General features: G+C 41.5%; 1 long non-coding RNA gene across 1 annotated transcript; it reads left to right on the top strand.

The window, feature by feature from the left end:
- The first annotated feature begins 3,073 nt into the window (after positions 1 to 3,073).
- LOC112081303 (uncharacterized) lies at positions 3,074 to 6,216 on the top strand. Its single transcript, XR_002896452.2, has 3 exons — positions 3,074 to 3,431; positions 5,883 to 6,027; positions 6,130 to 6,216. It is a non-coding gene; the product is annotated as an uncharacterized lncRNA (long non-coding RNA).
- Positions 6,217 to 17,217: the final 11,001 nt, after the last annotated feature.

Here is a 17,217-nt window from a genome sequence, read left to right as displayed (position 1 = left end):
GGGTTTTGTGACACTGTAAAGTCCATGGAGAACAAGAGCACCTCCTCCCACGCTGCACACTGCACTAGGTAACACGGTCACCACCGATAAATCCATGATAATTGAACATTCAATAAGCCTTTCCCTATGACTGGCCATGCCCTCCTCCTGGCTACTCTAACCCCGGCCAACAGCCCCCCCCCCCCCCCCCACAGCTACTCGCCTGAGCCTCCCCAGCTTCTCCTTCACCCAAATCCAGATGCAGATGTTCTGAAAGAGCCGCAAAACCTGGACCCGTACAAATCAGCTGGTTTAGACAATCTGGACCCTCTCTTTCTAAAAACTATCCGCCGCCATTGTTGCAACCCCTATTACCAGCCTGTTCACCTCTCTTTCGTATCGTCCGAGATCCCTAAAGATTGGAAAGCTGCCGCGGTCATCCCCCTCTTCAAAGGGGTGACACTCTAGACCCAAACTGCTATAGACCTATATCTATCCTGCCCTGCCTCTCTAAAGTCTTCGAAAGCCAAGTTAACTTCTTATGGCTGCGGGGCAGTATTGAGTAGCTTGGATGAATAAGGTACCCAGAGTAAACTGCCTGCTACTCAGGCCCGGAAGCTAAGATATGCATATTATTATTTGATTTTGGATAGGAAACACTCTGAAGTTTCTAAAACTGTTTGAATGATGTCTGTGAGTATAAACAGAACTCATATGGCAGGCAAACCTGAGAGAAAATCCAACAAGGAAGTTATGTGTAACTCTGTGTGGTTGTCTGTGTCACACTGCTTTGCTTTATCTTGGCCAGGTCGCAATTGTAAATGAGAACTTGTTCTCAACTAGCCTACCTGGTTAAATAAAGKTGAAATTAAAAATAAATTAAAAAACTTCCCTGTTCATGAGCATTTCTTCTTTGCCAAGATAATCCATCCACCTGACCGGTGTGGCATTTCAAGAAGCTGATTAAACAGCATGATCATTACAGAGSTGCACCTTGTGCTGGGGACAATAAAAGGCCCCTCTTAAATGTGGARTTTTGTCACACAACACAATRCCACWGATGTCTCATATTTTGAGGGAGCATGCAATTGGCATGCTGACTGCAAGAATTTCCACCAGAGCTGTTGCCAGAGAATTTAATGTACATTTCTCTACCATAAACCGCCTCCAATGTTATTTTAGAGAATTTGGCATTTACGTCCAACCAGCCTCACAATTGCAGACCACATGTATAGTGTCGTGTGGGCGAGCGGTTTGCTGATTTCAATGTTGTGAACAGAGTGCCCACTGCTTGCTGTGGGGTTTTGGTATGGGCAGGCATAAGCTACGGACAACGAATACAATTGCATTTTATTGATGGCAATTTGAATGTATTGATGGCAATTTGAATGACGAGATTCTGATGCCCATTTTTATGCAATTCATCTGCCGCCATGACCTCRTGTTTCAACATGATAGGCTAATKCTATTACTTTTTAAGATATGACSCAGGTGCAAACAGTGTTGAAGAAACTAAAGTTTAATCTTTAAACAGGGGCATGCAACCGACAGGTCAAGGCAGGCAGGGGTCAATAATCCAGAGAGGGTCTAAGGCACCGGAACAGCAGGCGGGCTCAGGGTCAGGTCAGGCAGAGGTCGGCAATCCAGAGTAGAGGCAAAGGTACAGGATGGCAGGCAGGCTCAGGGTCAGGGCAGGCAGGAAAGTMAAAACCGGGAAACTAGAAAACAGGGACTATAGGAAAGACAGGAGCAAGGGAAACCACTGGTAGGTATGAACGAACAAAACGATCTCGCACAGACAGACAGGGGATAATGGGGAAGATGGGTGACACCTGGAGGGGGGTTGGAGACACAAGCACAAGGACGGTGAAGACAGATTAGGGCGTGACAAATGCACTGCCCCATGTTGTAAGGATCTGTACACAATTCCTGGAAGCTGAAAATGTCCTAGTTATTCCATAGCCTGCATACAGTACTCACCAGACATGTCACCTATTGAGMAAGTTTGGGATGCTCTGGATCGACGTGTATGACAGCGCGTTCCAGTTCCCGCCAATGTCCAGCAACTTCGCACAGCCATTGAATAGTAGTGGGATAATATTACCAGGCCACAATCAATAGCCTGGTCAACTCTATGCAAAGGAGATGTGTCACGCTGCAAAWGGCAAATGGTGGTCACACCAGATACTGACTGGTTTTCTGTGACCAACAGATGCATATCTGTATTCCCAGTCATGTGAAATCCATAGATTAGGGCCTAATGCCTTTATGTCAATTGACTGATTTCCTTATATGATCTGTAACTCAGTAAAATCTTTGAAGTTGTTGCATGTTGGGTTTATATTTTTGTTCAGTATACATGTGCATTTCGTCATGTAGTTGGTGTGTGTTCTGGGAGTAATGAGTGTGTTAACATGGGGGGCCCAATGGGTGTGTGGATCAGATGAACGTCCTGGGACACCTGGACTGAAAGTAGGTCTTTTTTCACTTGTTTCGGATAGGTAAAAGATACTATGCGATGTTCTAGTGTTGGGGGTTGTAAGTGGGTCTTTTCCATACAGGATTCACCTCAGGCAGAAAACTYTGCCTTTGGATTTCTCAGCATCATCAACTCACAACACATATCATTATATTTTACTGCTGTAGGCCTATGATTCCTGTGCTTTTGGCCTTGTGCCATTCAATACTAACTGGTAGAAGTCCCCTGAGAATTAAATACAAATTGCAGGACATGGAAAGGAAATAGGTTAGTGTGGCTTCATTTTAATGTCACAGAGAAGGCAGAATCAACTTGCATGTGCATGTATTATTGTTATACAGTATACAGTACTGTAATTGTTAAAGTTTTTCCTGTTGTTTCTCTAGGGAGCAGAGGGAGAAACGGGGATTCAAGGGTTACCTGGTGACCAAGGACTGCCGGGGGTTCAAAGGTAATGAATTGCAAAATGATGCTCTCTTATCAACTATATTACAAAAGTAAGTTAACTCTGTAGAGTATGTTTTTTTGGTTTATTAATTGTTATTATCATAATATGTCATATTAATAGTCATATGACTGACTGTAGGTAACAYGTCTTCCATTGTTTTCAGGGGGAAACTGGAGAGCCTGGTCCCAAAGGAAGCAAGTATAAAACAACACGTGTGTTTAGTCCTTGTGCTTTTTAGATGTGTTCATGACTTATATTTTAAGAAACAGCAGTTAATGGTGTTTTCATTTTTCATCGTCAACCTCCCATTCTGTTTCTCTAGGGTGAGAGGGGGAATAATGATGTGACTGAGACCCCTGGCACAAGAGTATTTAACTTTTCCCCTCTCTCGACTCTACTTGAGGGGCATGCATTACTCGTAACTGATATAGATGTTCATACTGCCTTTTAGACTCTGATTTCATGTTTTTCCATGTCATTGCCGCTCTGTAGGGTGAAACTGGGCTCAGAGGAAGCAAAGGAGAGGTACGTTTCATTAGTTTGTAAATATCTCACTTCTCAAATGTAACTTCTTGTTTGTGCCCTGAGAAATTCAGAAATCTACCTATACAGACCTACAGGTCTATTTTGAAGACTGTAACCCATTTCCATCTACAGTTTTCATGCGAGTAAAGTCATACCATATCAACCAAATATCATGATAGGCTAATTTGTTCTTTCGACATCGTGGTATCTTTTTGTGTCAGTAAAATGTATTATGTGAGAAATAACCATCATAACGAAGTAAATTTGGAGTCACGCAATGAAATTGTGTGTCCCACTACAACTCGGGAAACCACGCAGTTTAAATCTGGCAACAAACATTTTTTGATTAACTTCACAGGGTGGTGAAAGTGCATGGTATGAGCTTGATGCTCCTTTCCAATAAATGTCAAGGGTTTTATTCTGGTGACATGATGATCAATGCTGTTTTGACAAATAAAAACATTTTCGCTCTTATCCATAATCTCATCATGTAGACTAGCCTATCCACAGAGCCTATCTGTACTGTATMTGCGATCTGTTGGCTAGAGCGCATGTGCCAAGAMCAGAGTAGGGTACATTTACTATTTAACGCAACAGTTTTTGTGCCGAAACTATCCGTAGAGTTGAAAATGCGATGGAAATACATTGAACATTASATTTAAGCACAAAAGTCAATTTTGTGTGCACTACGTCCTCACCCACTGATTTTTATCTGCAAGTCAGTTTGGTGGAAACACTACTGGTGGGAAAAGCATATATTTTCTTCATGCAGATTTTTGAATATTCGCATGAAAATGTGTCGCCAATTGGATGGAAACCTACGTAGCTATACAAACCACATTATTTCACCAACACTGACACAAAAGAACAGAATACAAGTATGATGAAGAGAAGGGAATCTATTTCAGTATATAGTGGTTAGTTCAGCTCCCCATAACCGCCTCCACTGTCTCATGCGAACTTCTTGGTCTGTGACAAGTAGTACATACAGGTAATGTGGTTTGGACATTTATGCGTCACATCTTGRACAATCTTGGACAATTCCMGAAAATGATGCATGACTTTAGAAGCTTCTGATAGGCTAATTGACATCATTTGAGTCAATTGGAGGTGTACCTGTGGATGTATTTCAAGGCCTACCTTCAAACTCTGTGCCTCTTTGCTTGACATCATAGGAAAATCAAAAAATAAATCAGCCAAGACCTCAGAAAAACAATTGTAGACCTCCACAAGTCTGGTTCATCCTTCGGAGCAATTTCTAAACGCTTGAAGGTACCCGTTCATCTGTACAAACAATAGTACGCAAGTATAAACACCATGGGACCACGCAGTCATCATACCGCTCAGGAAGACGTACTTTGGTGCGATAATGCAAATCAATCCCGAACAACAGCAAATAACCTTGTGAAGATGCTGGAGGAAACAGGTACAAAAGTATCTATATCCACAGTAAAACGAGTCTATATCGACATAACCTGAATGGCTGCTCAGCAAGGAAGAGCACTGCTCCAAAACCGCCATAAAAAAGCCCAGACTACGGTTTGCAACTGCACATGGGGACAAAGTCGTACTTTTTGGAGAAATGTCCTTTGGTCTGATGAAACAAAATAGAACGTTTGGCCATAATGACCATCGTTATGTTTGGAGGAAAAAGGGGGATGCTTGGCAAGCCGAAGAACACCATACACCGTGAAGCATGGGGTGGCAGCGTCATGTTGTGGGGGTGCTTTGCTGCAGGAGGGCCTGGTGCACTTCACAAAATAGATGGCATCATGAGGAGGGAAAATTATGTGGATTATTGAAGCAACATCTCAAGACATCAGTCAGGAAGTTAAAGCTTGGTTGCAAATGGGTCTTCCAAATGGACAATGACCCCAAGCATACTTCCAAAGTTGTGGCAAATGGCTCCAGGACAACAAAGTCAAGGTATTGGAGTGGCCCTCACAAAGCCCTGACCTCAATCCCATAGAACATTTGTGGGCAGAAGTGAAAAAGCCTGTGCGAGCAAGAAGGCCTAAAACCTGACTCTGTTACACCAGCCTTGTCAGGAGGAATGGGCCAAAATTCACCCAACTTATTGTGGGAAGCTTGTGGAAGGCTACCCGAAACGTTTGCCCCAAGTTAAACAATTTAAAGGCAATGCTACCAAATACTAATTGAGTGTATTGTAAACTTCTGACCCACTGGGAATGTGATGAAAGAAAATAAAATCTGAAATAAGTCATTCTCTCTACTATTGTTTTGACATTTCACATTCTTGAATAAAGTGGTGATCCTAACTGACCTAAGACAGGGAATTTTTCTAGGATTCAATTTTTAGGAATTGTGAAAAACTGGTTTAAATGTATTTGGCTAAGGTGTAAATAAACTTCCGACTTCAACTGTATGTAAACATACATCAATGCAATCTATAACACCAATTGAATTTGCTGTTATGTTGTCCCACACCAGAAAGGTGTATCAGGAGACACTGGAGCCAGAGGGCCAGAGGGAAGGAAGGGGTGTGGGTCTGATGGGAGCTGCTGGGCCTTGTGCCTCTCCTGGACAAGATGGGTTACCAGGGAAATCAGGAGAGCTTGGATACCCAGGGAAACCTGTACGTAGACCACGAGTAGAAGCGATTTGCCCCAAAATGTCAATAGAGTCATTACCAGCTCATTATCTTCAAGCATACTGATGTGAATGTATTGTCTTTCAGGGGAAGCCACCAACTGATGACCACTTGATGAAGCTTTGCGCTAATGTACTTCCGAGTATGTTCCCTGCTATTTTTTTTATGCATGACTATTATCTGTTGTATGGATATTGAAGATTTAGACTGTTTCAAATGATAGACTCCAGAATGCTTGCTAGGAATGAAGGCATTAGGCAATCATTGATTGTTTTTATTTTTTCACCAAGTGCACGTATCCAGGGCATTTCGAAATAGTGAGGATGTTCGTAATTGTAGATCTAAGAAGAGCATAAGCAGCATCCTGTTGGTCTACACATCATAACAGCATGTTCACTGAACTACCCCCTGGAAACATCTGGAGCACTAGTGCAGCTTTCATTTCTGCATTTTGGAGAAAAAAAACACACATCCTCTGCAAACGTACTTGTTGCCTAATCTCTGTGTCTGGGTAGAACTCAGTACATGTTTCTATTTTAGACCACAAGTCTTGGAATACATAATAACATGCGACAGTGTGATGAAAATCTGAATCTGGCTCCGAACTAAACAAATGCATAGACCTACTATTCATTGGAACAATGTATATGACAAAATAGCAACAATACAGCTCGTATGGTGTTGCCTGGCTATGCAAACTCTGTGCTCCAGCCAAACGCTACATACGCCCACGAATGTTAGTTTTCTTCTCCGCAATGTCTAGATCTGAGTACCTTCCCGACGATTTCTAGAAGGCAAACACATTCTAACCGTTCTGATTGGTCCATAAATCGATGGTTTGGTTTGTCGGCCACAAATAATCCTATCCTTGTTGTCCTTTTTCTAAATATGGCACACAATTCTTTGTCTGACAACTAAAACTGAATTATTTCGCTGCTTATGTTCTCTACATACTTCAATCTGAGATTGCCATCATTGAAATATTAAAATATTATTCTAATAGTGCTGATCGATGACGACAGATATTATTGGCAAAATCACAAAGTTACATTATGACACATACCAACTTGTCAACTGTTATATTCTTTTTTTGTTTATTTATTTAATTTGTATTATTCTTTAAAAAAATTGGAGGGTAGATCAGCTTTAATAGTGCAGATATATTGTAGATTCCATCAATGTAATTGTCTGCATAATTTCCAATCCCCCATACATTTTTGGGGTGTTATAAATTATATACACTACTGGTCAACTTTTAGAACAACTAATCCATTCTAGGGTTTTCTTTATTTTTACAATTTTCTACATTGTAGAATAATAGTAAGACATCAAAACTATGAAATAACACATATGGAATCACGTAGTAAACAAGTGTTAAACAAATCCAAATATATTTTATTTGAGATTCTCTCAATAGCCACCCTTTGCCTCGATGACAGCTTTGCACACTCTTGGCATTCTCTCAACCAGCTTCACATGGAATGCTTTCTCAACAGTCTTAAAGGAGTTCCACATATGCTGAGCCATTGTTGGCTGCTTTTCCTTCACTCTGCGGTCCGACTCATCCCAACCCATCTCAATTTGGTTGAAGTAGGGGGATTGTGGAGAACAGGTCATCTGAGATGCAGCACTCCATCACTCTCCTTTTTGGTCAAATAGCCCCTAAATAGCCTGAGATGTGTTGGGTCATTGACCTGTGAAAAACAAATGATAGCCCGAACCAGATGGTATTTGGTATTTTATTAGGATCCACATTAGCTGTTGCAAAAGCAGCAGCTACTCTTCCTGGGGTCCACACAAAACAAGAAACATAATACAGACTGACATAATACAGAACATCAATAGACAAAAACAGCTTAAAGACAGAATACATACATTTTTTAAAAGCACACGTAGCCTACATATCAATGCATACACACAAACAATCTAGGTCAAATAGGGGAGAGGTGTTGTGCGCCGAGGTGTTGCTTTATCTGTTTTTTGAAACCAGGTTTGCTGTTTATTTGAGCAATATGAGATGGAAGGAAGTTCCATGCAATTAGGGCTATACAGTTGAAGTCGGAAGTTTACATACACTTAGGTTGGAGTCATTAAAACTCGTTTTTCAACCAACTCCACAAATGTCTTGTTAACAACTTGTAGTTTTGGCAAGTCGGTTAGGACATCTACTTTGTGCATGACACAAGTAATTTTTCCAACAATTGTTTACAGACAGATTATTTCACTTATCAATCACAATTTCAGTGGGTAAGAAGTTTACATACACTAAGTTGACTGTGCCTTTAAACAGCTTAGAAAATTCCCAGAAAATATGTCATGGCTTTAGAAGCTTCTGATAGGCTAATTGACATAATTTGAGTCAATTGGTGGTGTACCTGTGGATGTATTTCAAGGCCTACCTTCAAACTCAGTGCCTCTTTGCTTGACATCGTGGGAAAATCAAAAGAAATCAGCCAAGACCTCAGAAAAAAAATTGTAGACCTCCACAAGTCTGGTGCATCCTTGGGAGCAATTTCCAAAACGCCTGAAGGTACCACGTTCATCTGTACAAACAAAAGTACGCAAGTATAAAACACCATGGGACCACGCAGCCGTCATACCGCTCAGGAAGGAGACGCATTCTGTCTCCTAGAGATGAACGTACTTTGATGCGAAAAGTGCAAATCAAATCCAGAACAACAGCAAAGGACCTTGTGAAGATACTGGAGGAAACAGCTACAAAATATCTATATCCACAGTAAAACGAGTCCTATATCGACATAACCTGAATGGCCGCTCAGAAAGGAAGAAGTCACTGCTCCAACACCGCCATAAAAAAGCCAGACTATGGTTTGCAACTGCACATGGGGACAAGAGCGTACTTTTTGGAGAAATGCCTTTGGTCTGATGAAACAAAAATAGAACTGTTTAGCCATAATGACCATCATTATGTTTGGAGGAAAGGGGGGGGAGGCTTGCAAGCGGAAGAACACCATCCCAACCGTGAAGCACGGGGGGTGGCAGCATCATGTTGTGGGGGTGCTTTCCTGCAGGAGGGACTGGTGCACTTCACACAATAGATGGAATCACAAGGAAGGAAAATTATGGGATATATTGAAGCAACATCTCAAGACATCAGTCAGGAAGTTAAAGCTTGGTCACAAATGGGTCTTCCAAATGGACAATGACCCCAAGCATACTTCCAAAGTTGTGGCAAAATGGCTTAAGGACAACAAAGTCAAGGTATTGGAGTGGCCATTACCAACCCCTGACCTCAACCCTATAGAACATTTGTGGGCAGAACTGAAAAAGTGTGTCGAGCAAGGATGCCTACAAAACCTGACTCGGTTACACCAGCTCTGTCAGGAGGAATGGGCCAAAATTCACCCAACTTATTATGGAAGCTTGTGGAGTCTACCCAAAATTTTTGACCAAGTTAAACAATTTAAAGGCAATGCTACCAAATACTAATTGAGTGTATGTAAACTTCTGACTCACTGGGAATTTGATGAAAGAAATAAAGCTGAAATAAAAAATTCTCTACTATTATTCTGACATTTCACATTCTGAAATAAAGTGGTGATCCTAACTGACCTAAGACAGTGATTTTTTTACTAGGATTAAATTTCAGGAATGGTGAAAAACGGAGTTTAAATGTATTTGGCTAAGGTGTATGTAAACTTCTGTCTTCAACTGTATATAATACTGTATACTTTCTCAAATTTTATCTGGATTTGGGGACTGTGAAAAGATCCCTGGTGGCATGAGTTACGCACGCCTCTGAGAAGAGGGAACGCAACTCCCTGCTACAACTCAACTCTCTGTGAAGTGCAAGAGGTATGGACCGTAGGTGCGAGAAAGGACGTCAAAGGCAGAATTTACCGTTACTAGGATTTATTCCTTTATACGGTAATATGGGAAAAAGGGCTGGACGGAACCAAAGCAAAGAAAGTAAATATCAAAGCTTCCCCTCTCCTATCTAACCTGCCTACCCACTACTTACCTAAACTTAGCACCACCTGGTGCCCTAACCAAAATACAGAGGGTGGTCCGCCCAGGTCTTCCTAGTGTGCCTAGACAATAAATATACTACGGGTATATGTATGCCCGCGGGCCTCTTGCCTAAGCACTCCCAAAGTGCCTTCTCCTTCCCCCTGGGAACAAATGAAACAGAACAATTACTAACAATTTCACAAACACTCAGAAACACAGGACATCAATGAGGCTCTGTCTGACTGAGCAACAAACTCACACAGAACATATTAAAGCTGCTACCCAGCAACAAACTAACACAGTACATACCAAACCAACATGATCTACCCCTCAGCCTTCAATGATCTCACCCTGCCTATCATCTCTGTTTCGCTCTCCCTTTAATGATTTCTCTCCTCCTGAACAGAACACTGGCTTTTATATAGCTTCAGGTGGCAATAGTGATTAGAGTCAGCTGCTTCTTGACGAGGGGGCGGGGTCAGCTCTCTAATCATCCATTAGCCATTGAGTCGACCAATCAGCTGGTTGGGGAGGCTTCCAGGAAGCCATCTCCTGAAACACACACACTCAAATACAACACAGAAACTGGGGAACGTAACAGCATGTCTGTGTGTGTGTCAGAGCTGTGTGTAAGTTAACTATGCAAACAATTTGGAATTTTCAACACATGAATGTTTCTTATAAAAATAAGAAATTATGGCAGTCAGTCTCTCCTCAAATCTTAGCCAAGAGAGACTGGCATGCATAGTATTTATATCAGCCCTCTGATTACATTTAAGAGCAAAACGTGCCACTCTGTTCTGGGCCAGCTGCAGCTTAACTAGGTCTTTCCTTGCAGCACTGGACRACACGACTGGACAATAATCAAGATTAGACTAAACTAGAGCCTGCAGAACTTGCTTTTTGAAGTGTGGTGTCAAAAAAGCAGAGCATCTCTTTATTACGGCCAGACCTCTTCCCATCTTTACAACCATTAAATCTATATGTTTTGACCATGACAGTTTACAATCTAAAGTAAAGCCAAGTAATTTAGTCTCCTCAACTTGTTCAACAGCCACACCATTCATTACCAGATTCAGCTGAGATCTAGAACTTAAGGAATGTTTGTACCAAATACAATGCTCTTAGTTTTAGAGATGTTCAGGACCAGTTTATTACTGGCCACCCATTCCAAAACAGACTGCAACTCTTTGTTAAGGGTTTCAGTGACTTCATTAGCTGTGGTTGCTGATGCGTATATGGTTGAATCATCAGCATACATGGCACACATGCTTTGTTTAATGCCAGTGTCAGGTCATTGGTAAAAATAGAAAAGAGTAGAGGGCCTAGGTGCATCACACTTTACATGTTTGACATTAGAGAAGCTTACATTAAAGACAACCCTTTGAGTTTTATTAGATAGATAGCTCTGAATCCACAATATGGCAGAGGTTGAAAAGCCATAACACAGGTTATGGTCAATAATATCAAAGGCTGCATGGAAAATCTAACAGTACAGCTCCCACAATCTTCTTATTATCATTTTCTTTCAACCAATCATCAGTCATTTMTGTCAGTGCAGTACATGTTGAGTGCCTTCTCTATAAGCATGCTGAAAGTCTCTTGTTAATTTCTTTACAGAGAAATAGCATTGTATTTGGTCAAACACCATTTTTTCCAACAGTTTACTAAGAGTTGGCAGCAAGCTTATAGGTCTACTGTTAGAACCAGTAAAGGCCACTTTACCGCTCTTGGGTAGTGGAATTACTTTGGCTTCCCTCCAGGCCTGAGGACAAAGACTTTCCTCTAGGCTCAGATTAAAGGTATGACAGAAAGGAGTGGCTATAGAGTCAGCTACCATCCTCAGTAGCTTTCCATCTAAGTTGTCAATGCCAGGATGTTTATTGATCGATAACAATAATTTTYCCACCTCACCCACACTAACTTTACAAAATTCAAACTTGCAATGCTTTTCTTTCATTATTAGATTTTTATGCATGAGTACAATTGCTCACTGTTTGTTGTTGGCATTTCCCGCCTAAGTTTGCCCACTTTGCCAATGAAGTAATCATTAAAATGATTGGCAACATCAAATGGTTTGGTGATGAATAAGCCATCTGATTTGATGAAAGATGGAGTTGAATTTGTCTTTCTGCCCATAATTTAATTTAAAGTACTCCAAAGTCTTTATATCATTGATCTTGGCTTCATAATACAATTTCTTCTTCTTTTTGTTGAGTTTACTCACATCATTTCTCAATTTGCAGTAAGTAAGCCAGTCAGATGTGCAGCCAGATTTATTAGCCATTCCTATTGCCCCATCTCTTTCAACCATACAGTTKTTCAATCCCTCATCAATCCATGGAGCCTTAACAGTTCTAACAGTCAGTTTCTTAACAGGTGCATGTTTATCAATAATTGGAAGAAGCAATTTCATAAATTCATCAAGTGCAGTCTGGATGCTCCTCATAAATCACATCAGACCAACAAATATTTTTAGAGTCACAGCATGATGATCTCTTATACACTATTTTAGGCTTAGCTGTTGGAACTTTGGCTTTCATGGATATAGCCACTACATTGTGATCACTGCATCCAATGGGTATGTATACAGCTTTAGATCAAAGTTCAACAGCATTAGTAAAAATGTGATCGATACATGTGGATGATCTTGTTCCTGTAGTGTTTGTAAACACCCTGGTAGGTTGATTAATAACCTGAACCAGATTACAGGCACTGGTTACAGTAAGAAGCTTCCTCTTGAGCGGACAGCTTGATGAAAACCAGTCAATATTCAGGTCCCCAAGAAAGTAGACCTCTCTGTTTACATCACATACATTATCAAGCATTTCACACAGTATATTTAGATACTGACTGTTAGTACTTGGTGGCCTATAGCAACACCCCAAAAAGAAAAGGCTTTAGATGTGCCAAGTGAACCTGCAACCACAACACTTAAATAACACATGACATAAGGCTCTGAATATATACAGCAACACCTCCCCCATAAGCATGTCTGTCTCTTCTATAGATGTTATATCCTTGTATTGCTACTGCTGTATCATCAAATTAATTATCTAAGTGAGTCTCAGAAATAGCTAATATATGAATGTTATCTGATGTTAGCAAGTTATTGATTTCATGAACCTTATTTTTAAGGCTACATATATTAATATGGGATATTTTCAGCCCTTTCCTKGGTAGCTTATCAGAGATTGCTCTTTTCAGTATTATATCTAACAAAGCAAGAKAAAAAAAATATACATTCAGCRCTACATTAATCAATTGGTGTGTGTGTGTGTGTGCTGCGGGGTTGAAGCTACAAACCCATAGGCTTGGCTCTCTCATCCCTTCCAGGYTTCTGGGAGGCAGGGTGGACAATGAGCCTGTCATAGCGGATGTAAGCAATGTCCCCACATGCTCTGGCAGCTTTCATGGCTGGGATCAGTTCTTTCCTCTTCTGGCACACAGCTTCAGGATAGACCTTGTTGAGGAATATATAAGTTCCTCTCAAGTTCTTGGCTCTTTCCAGAAAAGAACAGCTACCTTGTCCTTGAACCTCAGGAACTTGACCACTATTGGCCTGGGCCTGTCACCTGGGCCGGTGGTGGGTTTTCACCTATTTCACCTTTATTTAACAAGGTAGGCCAGTTGAGAACAAGTTCTCATTTACAACTGCGACCTGGCCAAGATAAAGCAAAGCAGTGCGACAAAATCAAACAACACAGAGTTACATAAACAGACGTACAGTCAATAACATAATAGAAAATATCTATGTACAGTTTGTGCAAATGTAGAAGAGTAGGGAGGTAGGCAATAAATAGGCCATAGAGGCGAAATAATTACAATTCAGCATTAACACTGGAGTGATGTGATGTGCAGATGATGATGTGCAAGTAGAGATACCCTCTTTCTCTTTTGCACCAGGTAAGTAATAATATAGGGGTGAGGTAGTTGGGTGTGCAATTTACAGGTGGGCTATGTACAGGTACAGTGATCGGTAAGCTGCTCTGACAGCTGATGCTTAAAGTTAGAGAGGGTGATATAAGACTCCAGTTTCAGTGATTTTTGCAATTCGTTCCAGTCATTGGCAGCATAGAACTGGAAGGAAAGGTGGCCAAAGGAAGTGTTGGCTTTGAAGGAAGTGTTGGCTTTGGGGATGACCAGTGAAATATACCTGCTGGAGCTGTGGGCACGCTCCACCTCAATCTTCCTGTGGTCCATCTTCAATTTCTCAGAGATCATTTCCCTTACTTTGTCCTCAGACTCCGTCCAGGTCTCATGTGGAGATTCTGCAATTCCGTCCACAACCATGTTGTTCCGCCTTGATTGTCCCTCGAGATAGTCTRATTTRTCTGTCATTGTTATCATGGATTCACACACAGAACTGATGTCCTCTCTCAATGACTTACAGATTGCTGTCATTTCTCCTCCTGTTACAACTCATCGAGCTGACCCTGGGAGAACTGCAAACTGTTCTTCAGGTCCTGGAACTCTCTGGTCAGGTCGTCCATTCTTTTATTAGTAGAATCCATGAGTATTTGGACAAAACACTTGAAGCTATTGTTGTTGTAACAACTGCATGTAGGTCTCTTTTGTTCRTTTAAAAGATCCTTCACATGTGATAGAGAGACAACACTGTCCTCAACGGTACTCCCACCGGCTTTCGTCTTTGTCATGGTAGCTAGCAACGTAGGTTACACTGTTACTCCTCGCAGTTCCAGACAGGGCTGGTCACATGGAAGATTGAAAACAACAAACAGCAGGGATCTAGACAGCCACAAACCTGGGACAATCCGCGGTCCCAGCCACAATGGCTAACCACGTTGTGGGCTGCGTTCATGAAAACCCTGCTGGCTTGATATGCAGCTAGCTGCGACGCCAAATAGCTCCTCAGACCTGTCCTTGGTCGGCAGGATCACTGGAAAGAGACAAGCAGTCCCAGCAACTGATGCCTACTGAGTCGCGGGATCCAAACTGAGAAGCTAGCTAGCAACCAAGAACTTTCCAATACATTTTCAAACAACAATCTTTCCAAACAAACAAAACCTAGCTCTTCCTCGTTCCGCATTCAACAGGAAGTGATGGGAAGTTAACTATGATGGGATGGATTATCGCTGCAGAATGCTGTGGTAGCCATGTTGGTTAAGTGTGCCCTGATTTCAAAATAAATAACAGTGTCATCAGCAAAGCATCCCCACACCATAACACCTCCTCCTCCATGCTTTACGGTGGGAAATACACATGCGGAGATCATCTGTTCACCCACACCGCGTCTCACAAAGACACCGCGGTTGGAACCAAAAATCTTCAATTTGGACTCCAGACCAAAGGACAAATTTCCACCGGTCTAATGTCCATTGCTCGTGTTTCTTGGCCTAAGGAACTCTCTTCTTATTATTGATGTCCTTCAGTTGTGGTTTCTTTGAAGCAATATGACCATGAAGGCCTGATTCAAACAGTCTCCTCTGAACAGTTGATGTTGAGAGGTGTCTGTTACTTGAACTCTGTGAAACATTTATTTGGGCTGCAATTTCTGAGGCTGGTAACTCTAATGAACTTGTCCTCTGCAGCAGAGGTAACTCTGGGTCTTCCATTCCTGTGGCGGTCCTCATGAGAGCCATTTTCATCATAGCGCTTGATGGTTTTTGCGATTGCACTTGAAGAAACTTTCAAAGTGCTTGAAATTTTCCTTATTGACTGACATTCATGTCTTAAAGTAATGATGGGCTGTCGTTTCTCTTTGCTTATTTGAGATGTTCAAATAGTGCTATCTTCTGTATACCAAACCTACCTTGTCACAACGCAACTGACTGGCTCAAACGCATTAACAAGGATAGAAATTCCACAAATTCACTTTTAAGAAGGCACACCTGTTAATTTAAATGCATTCCAGGTGACTACCTCATGAAGCTGGTTGAGAGAATGCCAAGAGTGTGCAAAGCTGTCAACAAGGCAAAGGGTGGCTACTTTGAAGAATCTCTTATATAAAATATATTTTGATTTGTTTAACACTTTTTTGGTTACTACATGATTCCATATGTGTTATTTCATAGTTGTGAAGAAAAACCTTGAATGAGTAGGTGTGTCCAAACTTTTGACTGGAACTTTTGAGTGCATTCGGAAAGTATTCAGACCCCTTCACTTTTTCCACATTTTGTTATGTTACAGCCTTATTCTAAAATGCATCAATCTACACACAATACCCTATAATAAGATGGCGCCGGAGGATGGCTGCCGTTTTACGGGCTCCTAACCAATTGTGCTATCGTGTGTGTTTTTTTTGTTGCTATCGTGTGGGTTATTTTGTACATAATGTTTCTGCCACGGTCTCTTATGACCGAAAAGAGGTTCTGGATATCAGTACAGCGATTACTCACCTCRTACTGGGCGGAAAAAAAWTCTTTAACGAGTCGGACGCAAAGGATTTACTTCACCATCAGTCATATTAGCCAACGTGCAATCATTGGATAACAAAATGGATGAGCTCCGATCAAGAGTATGCATCCAAAGGGACATTAAAAACTGTAATATCTTATGTTTCACCGAGTCGTGGCTGAACGACGACATGGATAACATACAGCTGGCTGGGTTTTCGGTCCATCAGCAAGATAGAACAGCTGCCTCCGGTACGACAAGGGGTGGCRGTCTGTGTCTATTTGTGSACGAAATCTAATATTATGGAAGTCTCAAGGTTTTGCTCGCCTGAGGTAGAGTATCTCATGATAAGCTGTAGACCACACTATTTACCAAGAGAGTTTTAATCTATATTTTTCGTAGCTGTCTATTTACCATCACAAACCGATGTTGGCACTAAGATGAGCTGTATAAGGCCATAAGCAAAGAGAAGAAAATGCTCATCAAGAGGCGGCGCTCTTTGTGGCCGGGGACTTTAATGCAGGGAAACTTAAATGCGTKTTAACTMATTTCTACCAACATGTTACATGTGCAACCAGAGGGAACAAAACTGTAGACCACCTTTACTCCACACACAGAGACAYGTACAAATCTCTCCCTCATCCTCCATTTGGCAAATCTGACGATAACTCTATCCTGATTCCTGCTTACAAGCAAAAAATAAAGCAGGAAGTACCAGTGACTCGCTCATTAAGGAAGTGGTCAGATGACGCAGATGCTAAGCTACAGGACTCTTTTGCTAGCACAAACTGGAATATGTTCTGAGATTCTTCTTATGGCATTGAGGAGTACACCACATSAGTCACT

This window comes from Salvelinus sp. IW2-2015, linkage group LG19 (genome assembly GCF_002910315.2).
Source record: "Salvelinus sp. IW2-2015 linkage group LG19, ASM291031v2, whole genome shotgun sequence".
Classification (NCBI taxonomy): domain Eukaryota; kingdom Metazoa; phylum Chordata; class Actinopteri; order Salmoniformes; family Salmonidae; genus Salvelinus; species Salvelinus sp. IW2-2015.
The sequence above is the reverse complement of the archived record's forward strand: the minus strand, read 5'-3'. Positions and strand labels throughout refer to the sequence as shown.